General features: G+C 44.1%; 1 pseudogene; it reads left to right on the top strand.

Moving 5' to 3' along the window:
• Window positions 1-12,035: 12,035 nt before the first annotated feature.
• Window positions 12,036-12,802, top strand: LOC103675336 (annotated as a pseudogene).
• The last annotated feature ends 446 nt before the right edge of the window (window positions 12,803-13,248 follow it).

Here is a 13,248-nt window from a genome sequence, read left to right as displayed (position 1 = left end):
AATTCCTAGCCCCATCAAAGCGCCTCAGAACTGACACTACAGCACCACCTTGTGTTCAAAGGCCATTATGTCACCCTAGTTGAAGTCCCATTTTTCCAGTTTGATGAATGGTAATGATCACACACACACACACACACACACACACACACACAGTCATTTATACCCCAACCCTTTACAAAATACCTTCGTGCGGTGGTCACAGAGTGCTCTGCTTACATCCCCTGTCAGTAAAGGACTTGTCACCCAGCTGTGGGAAGTGTCAGCCCCAGGAATTACCTCTGCTGCGGAGAGCTGCCTGGCCCACAGTCACATCCTTCCTAGGGAGACTCACATACAATGACTGACGGATGCAGTGGTGTAAAGACTGGTGATCTTGGCCCAACTAAAGATACCTCTGAAGAGCCATTCTTGCTCCAGAGCTCCCCCATGGTTGGCTGAGGCTGTCACTGGACCTGCATTTCAAAGAGCTTCCTCCTGTCCCCAGTCCTGCTTCCTATCCCTCTTTTCCATAGGCGTCTATCTGGAGGTGACACCTTAATAACCGTCCTGCACACTACGCTCCATCGCAGAATCTATTGCCACAACACTGCCTCTGAAATGTGGGAGCATCTCTGTTTATTCATCTATTCAAGAAGCATTTATTAAGCCTACGTGTATTAAGGAATGAATTAGACACAAGACCGAATTCTCTATTTCTCTAATCTGGAGCTTCAGCTAGTCTAAACGCAGCTCCTGATTCCGTAGCTGGTTATAGGCAGGCGAGACTACAAATAAAACAGGTGAACTAGTTCATAGGACCAAAACCCTCTCCGAGGTCCTGAAGTAACAATGGAAATAGAACATCAGGGCCACATTGAACTTTTATCAATGTTATGTGACCTGCCAATCATGGGAAAGGGGATGGAGATTTCCCACATGGATTCAAAGAGTACATTTTGCAATTTTTTTAAATTTTTTAAGTTAGAAGTGAAAAAAAGAAAATAAAAAAAGACCTTTCCCATGGCAGCATCTTGTTACCCTTCCTGGCTTTAGCCCCTTTCCTTAACCAAAGCAATTAAGGGGATTCCTGGCGAGGTATCAGATGCCACCAGTACTCTGACCCCTAATTCAGAGATGCAGGTCCTGGGACTCTCCCACCAATTTTCTAAATGGGAGCTCCTCAATTCTTCCATCATGTGTTTCAACATTAGAGCACCAAAGCATCTTCAGTCAGCGCCAGCCTCACAAATCCCAGTATTGTATAGACTACATATCACTTAGCGGGAGAAAGCCAGGCATTCTAAGGGCACGCATGTTGTCTCTAGTAGCTCTGAACGGCTAACAAAATGCAGAACATCACTGAGTGGACACCCATTGTTCCTGTCTATCCAGCACCCGCACATCTTCCATATCTGGGATACCTCAGCTTCTTCTGGGAAATACTCTCTTCTTGCTCTAACCACATGGTTCTCACAGGGCTGTTATGTCCGTATGTGATTCCAGCACCTCTATCAGCACCAACACGGGGGAGAGACCACACCTCACAAAAGAAGTGTGGATTCACCAACCCCTGGAGGAAAACCATAGCAGAGTGCAACCTAGTAAGAAATAAACATGCAGAGTAGTAAAAGCTGCTGGCTTGTTACAGTCTAAACAGGTCACTCACCTCTCTAGGTCTTCTCTGTTTACAACAGGAGTAAAAACAGTCCCCATTTTATGATCTATTATGTATCAGGTGCTGTGCTTGGGCTTTACTTAGCCTACTGCCCTTACTTCTCTCAACAACTTAGGGAGGTTGTTATTATTTATTCCCATTCTACAGATGAGGAAGTGCTGGCTCAGAGAAGTTAAGCAACTTGTCCAGGGTCACCGAGCTAGGAACAGGCAGGGCTTGTATTTGAACCTAGTTTTGTTGGTGTAACAACAAAGCCCAGCTTTTTTGCTTCACATATTGCCAGCTCTTAATAGTGCTTCACAAGTTCTTAAAAGAGTATATGTAAGAATTATTCCTAGCACAGCACCTGTACAACACAGGCACTCAATAAAAGCTAGGAGAGAATGTAGCCCAGGTGGAACGGTAACTATTCAGTGGAAACTTGCACAATGGACTGCACAGCCCAGCCCACCGCCATCACAGACCCGAATCTGTCATAAAGATTGCTAAGTGACAATGAATATGGAAGAGGCAGTGCACGCTCCCTTACCCAGATCATTTCTCACAGAAAGAGTGTCTAGGAAGCAATTTCAGGTGCTACTGAGACCCAAGCTTGCCTGAGAATTTCTCCCCTGTCACTACAGCTCTTCAATTCAATGAACACCCTCGCTCTTTCTCTGCCTCAGGCGAGAGGTTTATAGGTGTTCCTGTATTTTCATCACATCCCTCCGCTCCCATGATTGATGCTTTTAGCATAAATGATCTGCCCCTCAGTCACTAATTGCCTGCGTTTCAGGAATTTCTTCTGTGGCCACAGAAAAGTCAATGAGTCATCACTCACCCCCACCTCAACCTCCTTCCAAGGCAAAACTGAAGCAGTGAGGCCAGAGCAATAGTATTTTATGGACAGGTTTCTGCAAGCAAAGACAATGAAGCTTCTAAGTGACCTAAGAAGAGTAGTGAAGAAAGTAACATTCATGGTCCTTACCCAGCATATCTGACATCTGGTGGGGATCAATTTTTAACATCTCCTTCCTCCATAAAATAAATTTAATTTTGGTAATAATCATGAAATAAAACAAATAATCAGGATGATAAAACAAAGAATGCAAGTGGTAAAAATGTTCTTTTTTGGCACTATGCATATCTACTCATGCCAATAAAAATTAAAACTGAAATAATTAAAGTAGAAAAGGGAGCAAGTATGGGTTAACACTTCATATTTATGTTAGCTACTTTAAAAGAGAGGGTCATAAACATGTAAAGAAATGCTTCCAAAAGACTGAACTGCACAATGTTTCAAGAATGATTGGCACAAAGAAGGAAGGAACTGGAGTAACTCAAACTCTGCTTCTTCGTCTTGCAATCCCTGTGCTATCCATTTTTATTTTGAATCTACGGCTTAAAGGCAGAAATATATGCCCAAAATGGGCTAACACAATTCCACATGGTTTCGAATTTACTTTCCAAACCCACCTGTGTAGCTGAGTCCATGTGTGTTAGGGGCTCATGGAATAACTGGAAGTTCTCCAAATTAATTTCCACATAAATTACAATTTTTAATAAAAGATAAGTAACACAAATGTACTAGATGATGCATGTATGTGCATGTTGAAATTATTCAAACTCCACAGTATCCACAGTGGTCTGTTTCTTTCTTTTTTTCAGGGACAAGTATTTTGTAACTGACATTGTTTAGAATTGCTAGTTTATGGTGACAATAAAAAGCAAACCAATTTCCAGACAGCTTTATTACTGTTTCATAAATTCTCCACAGACAGAGCACCCCCTTATTGCTTACATGGGCAGCGGACACTTCAACCACCCCACCCTTGTTACACCACTGGTATTGGCTTCTCTGTTTAGATTCCTGCTTTGTCCACAAACCGTGCTACACACTTTAAATATGCTACTTCTTTTAATCCTCACAACAATCTTGTTAGATGTATTAATATACTCAGGACGTTGCTAAGCACACAGAGGAAACTCAATGAACGTTAGTTCTCATCTTCATCATCATCATCATCCATCCCATTTACTCATTTGAAGCCGAGGCACAGAGAGGCTAAGTAACTTACTCAGTGTGACCCAGCTAGTAAAGAGCAGAACCAGAATGTGAATTCCAATCTACGTGACTTCAAAAGTGAGTTCCATCCACAACACCATTTGACCAAACATGTGCAGGCTGGGTATTGTGTAGCAGAAAGAGAAGCTGCCTGCCTTCAACAGGATTGAACAGATCCTGGATTCAAGTGTCCCGAACACTTGTGTTCTGTTAACTCCTTCTCACACTGGTTTTTCATAATATCTGACATTCAGCCTTTCATCTTTCTTTACAGTTTTTTCTTTTTTTATTTGTTTCATTTTATTTTAATGTAATATTTTTTTAAATTCCAGTTAGCTAGTATACGGCGCTATATTAGTTTCAGGTGTACAGTATAATAATTCAACACTTCCATACATCACCCAGTGCTCATCACAAGTGTCCTCCTTAATCCCCACCCCCTATTTCACCCATCCCCCACCCGCTTCCCTCTGGAAACCATCAGTTTCTTCTCTATAGCTAAGAGTCTGTTCTTGGTTTGTCTCTCTCTCTCTCCCTCTCTCTGTCTCTTACTTTTCCCCCCATGCTTATTTGTTTTGTCTTTCCAATTTTAAGTAACAGGCAGAGCATTTGTTAGAGTTTAAATATTTCTGTGATCATTGGATAAATGTGTGTGCCACCCATAGGCTGACAGCTGCAAGAAGGTGGGGTGGGACCACATCTGCTTTGTTCCCAGAGTGTTCCCAGCACCGAGCATAGTCCTAGAATATTATAGGCATCAAAAACGCATAAGTTTCATGAGTAAAGAATGAATGACTGGAAGAGCTTTTTCAAGTATATTTTCAGATTAAATGGTGTCCTCACAGCAGAACAGTGAGGACACTATTTTGCTTATTCTTAAATGAAAAAAAATGAAGGTTGAAAAAACGAAACTTCCATTCCAAGATTCTTCACTTGAGTTACTTTCTTGTTATTTCCCTTAATTTCAGATCCCTCGGCCTTTCTTCAGACCTGCCTGGAAACCTGCAGTAAGCCAGCACCTGCCTCCTTGGTTTCTATATGTTTAACTCCTATTCCCCTTGCCTATGTTCCCAGCTACACTGTGAGCTCTGTAAGGCAGGGGTGGTGTCTTGCTCTCTGTTGGAACCCCAGCACTTATGTACATATTATGTACATGTTTTATGTACATATTATGTGTAACACATTGTGGATGTAAAAAACATGTATAATACAGACAGCCATATGCACAATAAATAATAACCTGAATATGAGTCTAAGTCTGCTTTCTGTTGGCCATGTGTTCTTGGACAAGTCACTTACACACTTTGAGCCCAGTTTACTCATAGATGAAATGGGGATAATAAAACCTCCTTGTAAAGTTTCTGCAAGGATTAAAAATGCTAGGATACCTAGAATAGATCCTGAAACCTGATTAGAACCCAACAGATGATGAATGCTTATTTTCCCTGCCCTGCTCAGCTGCAGGGACAGAGGGCCTTCTGACCTACCTCCAGTTGTGGTGGCAGGAGGCTGTAACACTCATAGGTAGTTTGGCCCAAGTAGGGTAGGATCCAGAGAGGTATTTAGGGACCACAGCTTGTGTAGTAATTAAAACTGCCCCTTCACCTTGTGGGACACAGAAGGAATGAGTATTGTCACTGCAAGCACTTGCTCAGAGATTCAAATTCTGAACACTTTCTCCTCAGAGAAAGAAACACCAGCTGGGGCCACCAGCTTGTGGGGTTCAAGGTACAAGGAGCTCAATGGCACATACTGTAGAAGCACAAAGCCCCTGAGCCCTGGGGAGAAAAGTGGGGCTTTCATCTCCTAGTCTCTCCTGCTTCACCTTCTAGGCACCTGTTTTTCCACACTTCTCTCTAGTTTACTCCATTTTTGCCAGAATGGAAGCTTTCCTCTTCTCTGAGTGCACAAGGTTGCTTCCCTCACCTGTGCATATGAAGGCTGCTTGCCTTAGCTGGAGACGGGGGCGGGGGGAGGTGTTACAGCACAGCACAGAAGCAGCCTCCTCACCGCTTCCTTGACGCCCTTCACCACAGAGCCTCGAGGACCCTTCAGCTCACCTGCTTCCAGTCAGTCTCTCTTGTCTCAGCTTCCTCCTCCTCCTTCCTTTGCCCCTTACCTCACCCCAACAGCTGTCCTCACCTCATTCCCTACCCCAGAAACTCCCTATTTTTCTCCCTTTATATCCAAAAGCATAGAACCAAAGTTTTCAAGTTATTAAAAGGAACAAAACACCTGCCATTGAATATTACCTGCTCTCTTTAAAGGTATAGTGAATGTATAAATAGCAAAATATTTTCTGGGGCACATTTAATAAATATCATATCCTCCTTAGTTGCAGCAGTTCTGGAATTCTACCTTGACCCACTTCTTATCACTAGCCTCGAGTGCTTATAGCCACCCCTCCCTCCTGGCAGTGTCCTAACGCTGGTTTAAGTCTCCAATACTAATGTACCCCTCACTCAAAGGATCCATGAGCTTCAAATCGATTCAGCGTTTATAAATTACCAGGTACTGTAAAAGGAGATACAGATAATATTAATCAACATTGCTCCTCTTCAAGAACCTGCATTCTAGCAAAAGACAGGTATATACACAACCGGACTGGATACAATTTGCTTTCAGTTGGTTTTATGAGTCAATTACCACAACCTAATTTCTTTCCGAGACACAGTTCTGAAGTTCATTTCTTTTCTAGCTAGTCTCCATGCTTCTCTCTCCCTTTCATGAAGAGGATAGCTACCTTGAGACTAGCTAAAAGAAAAGGGTTGAGTGGGAAAATAACACCCTCAATATGGTATTTGCTTAATGTCTTAAATCTTTATGTGCCTTGTAATCCAAATTTTTCAGCCACATCTTCTTCTATTACATAGAAGAGATCCCCTACCATGGACCTCTGGAGCAAGAGCAAGAGCAAGAAATAAACTTCTATTCTGTTGAACCATTACATGCCTGGGTCCATCACATGCTATTACATGACTAGCCTGTACATGCTAATTTTAAAGCTACTTGCAATACAAGACAGAATGACGTAAATGCGAGGTAGAGATATAAGGCATGTGCTTTGAAAAGCACAGATGAAGAAATGATATTTTCTCCTTAATATTTATTGTTTAGTGTATCAGATTTTATCCTCACAATAACACTGCTGAGTATATTTTCACTCCTTTGTATAGCTCAGGAGAGTGAGATTCGAAAAATTAAGGAATTCGTACAACATCACAAAGCTAACTTTAAGCGGAAATGGTATACAAATTTAAGTGCTGCTTCAAAACCCATAGTCTGTCCATGACACCATGTTACCCCTGTAGTGGAGGTCAAAGGACTTGACATGGAGCTAGTATATGAACTGGGCCTAAGACAATGAACAGGCTGTAAAGCCTAATATCAGACACAGTGTAAAGTATTCCACTGATATCACAGCTTTGCATAAGTGGCCCAGAGTTATGTCATAGTGACAACAAAAATTGGAAGCAAACCTTATTTAATTCATAAAGCCACTTTCTGGAGAGATAATTAATATTCTTGAGTGGAACATGCATTTGTCCTCTTCTGGGTACACAAGTCATTGGGATGATGGGCCCATCCACCATCTGTCTGGGTAAGTGATAACTGCCAAAAACTGGGGGCGGAAGCTCTTAGCGGAGTGAGGACATAGCATCAGCAGTTGGCTTGAGCATCCCCGTTTAGAACACACCAATTAAGAGAGCTAATTAGGCTTCCACTAGATCCCAGTGGGATTCATTAAAGTAAAGTCTTGTAAAATATTTCATCCCAGAACATGTATTGGGATAATCCAGAAGAGTGATTTAATTAGAAGATTAAAACTCATTGAAGTAGATTCCAGAATGGAAGTGTTTCTGTCAAAACAACATGGAGATCACTATTCCAGGGCAAAAGAAAGAAAAAAAGACAAGCCAAGTGTCCTCTGCCTTCCTTTTTAATGGGCAGATGGCTGCAGTTATTCATTTCTTAAGGTTCAAGCATATAAGAGTAACTTTCATTGAGTCTTTCCTGCCATGATTAAACCACATCAATAATATAGATCTCAATTCCTCCTCCCAGTGTTGCAAAACTGTGAAGTCATTGGGGACCTGGAACTTCCCACAAAATTCCTGTTCAAGGTCAGCCTTGCACTGGAGTTCTGTGTATCCCCTTCCAGACTGTGAGCCAAGCACAAGCTGTGTCACATAAAATTAATGCAAACCCAGCACCTGGTAAACCCAGAGTCTAAACTGCTCCAGGCAATGGAAGAATATACTTGAAATTTGCATGGGTCCTATACAGCCCCAAGCTTCGAACTCTACCTGTGAGTGAGGTCCTGCCTCTACTTATGTATGCGAACCTCAACTTCTGCAAAATACTTTCAGAATCTTTCCAAGAATTTCCGAGACGTGTCTAACCTATACTCTGGAGCAAAGCCAAGCCACTACCTTATGAGTGCCAGAGTCTGTCTCCTCTTCCCACACCTCTTCTCCACTTCCCAAAAACTCAAACCCAGAACCAATGGGGAAGGAATGAGGAAACAAACTGAAAGAGCAGACACCACACTTACTCAAACTTGCTCCTCCCAACCAGCCACCAAGACCTCCCGGTGGGGTCTCCTTTATCCAGAACTTTTCCCCCTCAGGGCAGTGTCCTTTTAGGCTCAGACCAGCAAACTGGCTGCTGATGAGCCGGGCATCTCCCAGGCAGCAGACAACTTTCTCAGACTAGTCCAGGCCGATGCTCCTGTCACACATTTGCACAGCATGTACCCTACCTTCATATTATTTATCAGAGCCCACTTCATTTATTTATTGTGAAATTAATAGATTAAATTATGTGTCCCAGGGCGCCTGGCTGGCTCAGTCAGTAGAGCACATGACTCTCGATCTCAGGTTTGCAAGTTCGAGCCCCACATTGGGTGTAAAGACTACTTAAAAATAAAATCTTTTTTAGGGGCGCCTGGGTGGCACAGCGGTTAAGCGTCTGCCTTCGGCTCAGGGCATGATCCCAGCGTTCTGGGATCGAGCCCCACATCGGGCTCCTCCACTGGGAGCCTGCTTCTTCCTCTCCCACTCCCCCTGCTTGTGTTCCCTCTCTCGCTGGCTGTCTCTCTCTGTCAAATAAATAAATAAAATCTTTAAAAAAAATAAAATAAAATAAAATCTTTTTTAAAAAAGTATCCCCACTAGACTATGATCTCTGGGGAGGTACTGACCCCGTGCATTTCACTCACCGTTGCGTCCCTGCTGCTCAGCACAGAGTCTGGCAAGCATAGAAGTCACTCAATAGACAGAGTGAAAAGCCTCACGCTTGGAATGCTTCCTTTTTCCTTTTCCCTTCCCTGACTTGTAGCTGCCTACGCGGTAGAAGCCAGCTCGTCAGGCCAGGAACTACCGTAATGAGGAAGGGATTCCCCTGCCGCTAGAAAATGGAGCTTCTGCTTAAATTATTAGGCATGATCACCTCCTACATGCCAAGCCCCTTCTAAGCATATTCTCTCATTTAATCCTCTCAATAACACATGATACCCCTATGAGGTAGATCTTACTATTATCTATATTTCATGGAAGAGAGGACCAGGCAGAGACGGTAAGTAGCTTGCTCGAACGGTAAGAACCAGCAAGTGGTGAAGCAGGTAGAGCGGCTACGTCTGCACACGCTTTGATATGAAGGTTCTGCTGCGGAATGGTTGCCCGAGATCTATGGGGCCACACCTGAATCGACCCTGCTGGACAAGCCTATGCAGAATAAAAACTGAAGTCGGGGGTGTCTGAGTGGCTCAGTGGGTTAAGCATCTGCCTTGGCTCAGGTCATGATCCCAGAGTCCTGGGATGGAGCCCCAAGGCGGGGTGGAGTCTGCTTCTCTGTCTGCCTCTGCCCCTCCCCCACCACGTTCGTGCGCTCTCTCACTTGCTCACTCTCTCAAATAAAAAAAAATTTTAATTGAAGTCTGTTTTGGGGGAATTTTAAAAGATTACGGTGCAAAGATCCTTAGTTTTCTTAGACCCAAGACTAGGAGAAATGGTCACGGTAGTGACTATGACACAAACCCCAGCACGGCACCACAGGCTTTTCCTGACAGTCACAGCAGGGATGCCCAGTGACAGTGGGCAGTCTCCCACACCACCTGTAAGTAGAACCCACAGTGATGGCCCAGTGGGGGGTGGGCAGAAGGGGAGCCAGTTGGTCCAGCGACTGACTCACTAAGCAGTGCCACACAGTTAGGCATGAATCCCCAGACTGCCGTGCCCATCTGCATCAAACCGCAGTAGGAGAAAAAGCATGGAGGACTCCATGTGGGAAGTTTTATGAGCCCGACCTACAAGCGAAGCCTAGTGTTTCCACCCATATTCCTCAACCTAGAACAGTCACATGGACAAATTTTTTTAATGATATTTTTTTATTATATTATATCAGTCATCATACAGTACATCCCTAGTTTTTGATGTAAAGTTCGATGATTCATTATTTGCATATAACACCCAGTGCACCATGCAATACGTGCCCTCCTTAATACCTATCACCAGCCTATCGCATCACATGGACACATCAAACCGCAAGCCAGGACCTAAGCATGGAAAGCATAGCTTTGGAGCAGTTCAGGCCTGCAGAGCTTCCCAGTCTGCATCCTGCACGGCTCTGAAGTCTGATCTACAAGCAGAGAAGGTGGAGAATTACAACAGTTTCCATTTGGTGGTTGCCAGGGTAGACAAATTTAAGAGAGGAAGAAAACAAATCTGTTCTTGTTACCTCCATGCCAATAAAGCTACCGACAAAAGATGGAGTCATTTACCAGTGTCGCCACTAGATGGCACTCTATGCTTTTGGAGTCCCCAAGTTTCCATCTGGGATGCTTTCAGTGAAGCAGGATAAAAGGATTTTCCGGTCATCTGAGCAGAGATACAAACGGCCTTATTCTTCTTGGCCTCACCCAAAGAATGGGTCTGGGCCTGCCTTCACCTCAGGATGATTAGCAACCGAGAGTAAAGAAAAGTCAGTGCTGTTAAACAGGGCATAGAGGATGTCTGCAGGAGGCAGAGACACTGAGCGCACCAGACCTGGCCAGAGCCCCAGCTCGGCCCTGAATGCTCAGGGTTGTCACCTCACACTAACTTCGTTTCATCATCTCTGAAATGAAGACTATAACACTACTGTAGTGTGATGCAGGTTTTTAGCCTTTTCAAACACTTTCGCAAACACCCTCTACCTTGTCCCCATGACATCCCACCAAGGTCAGCATTTAGGCATTACTGGTCCCACTTTGCAGTTGGGGAAACTAAGGGACTTCAGTGAAAATTAATTTGCCCAAGATCGCAAGGCAGCTGGGGCAGATGCAGAATTTGTGACTCTTCCCCCTGTTCTGTTCTTTGTGTTCTATAAATCCCGGCCGATGTTTGACTCCCTCGCTCTTTACTACCACATAATGAAGTAAGCAGGACAAGTAATGTCATCACTGTATGCTTTTCATAGAGGAAAGAACTGAGGCTTAGGGAGCTTTAATCAACCTGCCCATTTTGGCAGGGCTAGAGCTATAATTCACATTTCCAGATTTCCTCCTAAAGGAAGCTTTTTTTAACTTTAACACAAAAGACTTCTCTTGGCCAAAAGGACTGATTTTCTCCACTCGCTGCCACACTGAGTATAAATATTAACGTTCTTCTTAGATGTTTAGAAAAGACCTTTTTCCTCTCTCCCATCAAACGGGATCCTATAATTTTGGCCAATGTCAAGATTAGCCTTGCCGTTTACGTGATTTAGTTGAAGCTTTTGTCAACTGTGTGAATATTAAAAAAAAAAAAAAAAAAGGAAAACGAGAAAGGTGTTAACAGAGGCTGAGGAAAAAGAAGGTAATAGAATAGGCAGCCAGGCCTTCACCGCCTCTGAAAGGAGCACGTGGCACAGAGCAGTGGTTCTCAAACTGAGCTCCAACCCGGCCCAGGTGCCCCAGACACTTCAGTGAGTGCTGGTGGAGCTGGGGCTGTTTTACAAGCCCTCCCCTCACCCCAGGTGACTCTGAAGATCAGCCAGGATGGAGGGCCATTCTGCTCTCCAGCGCAAGTCCACGATTTGTTCCTAGGTTAAAACTTTTACCTTAGTCAAAAGGAAATAAAAATCTCACTCAGAAGATATGGTGGCGGGGCACCTGGGTGGCACAGCGGTTGAGCGTCTGCCTTCGGCTCAGGGCGTGATCCCGGCGTTATGGGATCGAGCCCCACATCAGGCTCCCCTGCTATGAGCCTGCTTCTTCCTCTCCCACTCCCCCTGCTTGTGTTCCCTCTCTCGCTGACTGTCTCTATCTCTGTCAAATAAATAAATAAAATCTTAAAAAAAAAAAAAAAAGAAGAAGATATGGTGGCGGTCTTGCAGACCCCGCCCCCCCAGAGCCCCCCACGCTGCCCAGCCACAGTCAACCCCACTCTGTCCTTCAACATCACTTTGGTCGGCAAGCCCTTGGGCCATGTCTCCTTAGAGCTTTTGCAGACAAAGTTCCAAAGACAGCAGAGAACTTTCGTGCTCTGAGCACTGAGGAGAAAGGATTTAGTTTTAAAGGCTCCTGCTTTCACAGGATTATTCTGGGATTTCTGTGCCAGTGTGGCGACTTCACGTGCCATAATGGCACTGATGGCAAGTCCATTTATGGGGAGAAAATTGATGATGAGAATTTCTCCCTGAAGCATATGGGTCCTGGCATCTTGTCCATGGCAAATGCTGGGCCCAGCACAACTGGCTCCCAGGTTTTCATCTGCACAGCCAACACTGAGCGGTTGGGTGGCAAGTATGTGGTCTTGGTGAAAGGGCACGAATATTTTGCAAGGCATGGAGCGCTTTGAGTGCAAGAACCGCAAGACCAGTGAGAAGATCACCATCGCTGACTGTGGACAACTCTGATACATTTGACTTGTGTTTTATCTTAACTACCAGACCATTCCTTCTGCAGCTCAGGAGAGCACCCCTCACCCCCTTCTACTCGAAGTATCCCATAATCTTTGTGCTCTCCCTGCATTTCTATAGGTTCCATATTTTCCTTACTCCCCTTGAAGTCCAGCTGCATTGCAGAGTTAAGTTTATGATTATGAAATAAAAACTAAACAAAAAAAAAGAAGAAAAAGAAGAAATAATATCAAACTGACCTAAAACTCAGCTACAAGTATTAGTGATACAGTTGGAAACCACTGAGTAGCCAACAGGACTTGGATCTTCCTCAGACTCCAGATGAAATGGAAAAAAATTCACAGCTAACAAGGGGATCGTATCCTCTGACCATGGGATTTTCAGATCCCGCTAATAGTTACTGATGCTTTGCACGTGGCAGACACTGCTGGAAACTGTTTACATTTTAGTTCATCTTACAACCACCATGCAGAGACACCAGCGTCCCCATTGTACAAGTGATGAGAACACATACTCAAAAATGGTCAAGTGCTTGACTTGCTCAGTGCTTATAAGTAACAGGGCTGTTTACCTCCAAGTGTTAGCAATAACGATACCCACTCTTGCCTGGCCCTTTGCCCGTAGCTCTATCTATCGTACCAACCTTGGAAAGCAAGGAATATTTGTGTTC

The sequence above is a fragment of the Ursus maritimus genome, unplaced genomic scaffold (assembly GCF_017311325.1).
Source record: "Ursus maritimus isolate PB19 unplaced genomic scaffold, ASM1731132v1 scaffold_16, whole genome shotgun sequence".
In the NCBI taxonomy this organism is placed as follows: Eukaryota; Metazoa; Chordata; class Mammalia; order Carnivora; family Ursidae; genus Ursus; species Ursus maritimus.
This window is presented reverse-complemented; position numbering and strand designations above follow the sequence as displayed.